Source organism: Corvus brachyrhynchos, unplaced genomic scaffold (assembly GCF_000691975.1).
Source record: "Corvus brachyrhynchos isolate BGI_N302 unplaced genomic scaffold, ASM69197v1 scaffold245, whole genome shotgun sequence".
In the NCBI taxonomy this organism is placed as follows: Eukaryota; Metazoa; Chordata; class Aves; order Passeriformes; family Corvidae; genus Corvus; species Corvus brachyrhynchos.
The window spans coordinates 2,601,712-2,604,192 of record NW_008238988.1 but is presented as its reverse complement, the minus strand read 5'-3'; positions in this window follow the sequence as shown (position 1 = coordinate 2,604,192).

Sequence of the window (2,481 nt, the reverse complement as noted above, 5' to 3'; positions counted from 1 at the left end):
TTCCCTAACTTTGACATATACATATTTGTATATATAGCCTTAAAACTAATGCAGAGTTAGGGAACACTGAACAGTGAAAAAGTAACTTATAGTGTCTTGGAACTAAGTATAGTATATACCAGCAAACTTTTCTTTTATCCCTCTTGTCTATGTGGGGTGCTTAAACGTAACTTCATTGTATTCAGTTTGTAATCTGTTCAAGCATGAATGAAGAAAACATAAGCACTATTTGTATTTATAAATTTATAGCAATTTTTGCTTAAAGAACCAGTTCCTTACCTACCTATGAATAAATGCTTAAAATGTCTAATTTTGTTGTAGAGTGCAAAACTATAATGCTGTTAAGTTATAGCTTCACAGGCACCTAATTAACGAGCATATTTAATAATACATGGCATATTAGTGCGAAAAGCTAAACTTAATTTAGGACTAGGCAGATAAAGTTCTGTCCTTTTTTTCATAGATACTAAAGTTTAGTTTTGGAAACTGCAAAACTTTGAACTGGACTGTGGAACCTTTGAGTTTTAAACTTTAAAAATCGGAAGCAAAACTGTGGTGTGAAAAGCCATACTTCAAACCATAATCACTTAAACTGTCTCAGTGACAAAGGAGATTTTTGAAGCCTCTTCTGACGAGGTCTCCTGAAGGTTAGAAAGAAAATAATTCTGTTGCTACAGGCGATGTGAGTAGGTTTGAGGGTAGTGGCAGAAAGCCCGTTTCAGGCCTTTCTCTCTCCCGCCTACGTTCAGCGTTTTGATGAGCTCAGAGCACTGAATTGTGATGTATGCATAAACACTGCCATTTTAGATACAGATTTTGATTACAGAATAAATGAGTTAAGTATATAAAGCATCCTAGAAAAGAGGCAAGCTGTACTTTTTTCACTGCTCTGAAAAGAAAAAGGCACTTTTGCACCTTTGTGCATCTCCTTCTTGCACCAGAAACTTTTTTTTTTTAAATGCTAAAAACATTAGCACCTCAGGGGCAAGGCAGCAATTTTTATTTTGAAGTATTGTGTGCTATTTATTTCCCTCTTGGAAAAAGATTCCTGTGTGACAAAAATGAAAATTGTGTGATGTTAACAGATGTATTTTTAAATACATGTTCAAATAGGATGGTCCTGATTTGCTTGTTTTTAAAAAGAAATGACATTTGTAAAGCTACTTTGCTTTGTATGCCATGCAACTTTGTTTTCCTTCTACATTTAACAGCTTCACTGGCTACAGTTTCTGTGAGTTTTGTTATAGTCAGATTAAATGTTTCGCTGATCGTTCTGGGAGAATACCTGTAACTGCTTTGTAGACAACTGTTCCAAATAATCCTCGCTAATTCAGCATTGAAATATGTTCAAGACAGAGGCTTCTAAAATGTGCTTTAAACCAGTGTTGGATGAACTCAATGCAGTGACATCAAGTAGGATCCTAGGTTTGCAAGGCTTCGTAAATCCATTGTATCTGTAGAGTCCCCGGTACTCGCGCTGGGGCAGAAACAGAGCCAGAGCCTTTCAGCTGGGCTTGCCCTCAGCTGGCCCAGGAGCAGCACTACCACAACGTTGAGGCACGGCCATCATTCAGTGAAACTTTGAGCTGGAGTCAGAATTGGAGAGAGGAATTTCATCTGCTTGTCATTAAACTGCTCTGAACTGCGGCAGCCGTAGGTTGTGTCAGCAAGGTGCCTTGGTGAATACTGAGCAGCAGATGAGTCATGGTAGTGCTTACCTTGAGAGTTCCTGCAGGTGCCAAAGCTAATCTTTTCAACATTTACTTGTAACAAACTGACTTCAATGTCCATTACATTATTTATTGCAAAGCTGGTGCTGTCACTATGTAGGTTAATGTCTGAGCCATTTTGCTCAGTTCAAGAGTTGGAAGCTTAAGGTGATTTAACAAAATTAGGGATCAGTTTTCACTTCAGTTGGTTCCCTGGTAAGAATCCCACTTTAATTTTATACACTGGGATAGGATAGACTTCCTATTGCATTCCATTTTTAGTAGTTTATGAACAAAGTATATGGTTTCATGATCAACTTATGCCAAGACAAAACCATTGCTCCAAGTTTGCCCCTACTGCCTTTTTTTGTGCCAGTGCTTGTCCTTATGTGAGTGTGCAGTTAGGAGAAAGAAAAAACCTGTCCTCTTCAACTGGGTAAATTGATAATCCAGCTGTGGGGTGCTGGTGCTAGGGAAATATGGAGAGTGGGGAGACAGGACTGAGAGCAAAGGAATGGTTGCCCCACCCCTCCTGCTGCAGTTTGGGAAACCACACCCAGATAAATGATGGCCTGTGTAGGGAGCTTCGAAGCCTCTGCAGATCTTTCCCCACTCTGTACTTAAGACAAATATTTTGCTTTGATAAACATTCTTTTTCTTTAAACTGGAATCATCAAACTTTGGTCTCAATATCTTGTGTGTGAGTTCCATGCTGACAACCTTCCTCTGTGTTTGCATTCTCTAGAGGTTTGTAGCTCTGTCCTGTGGGAGA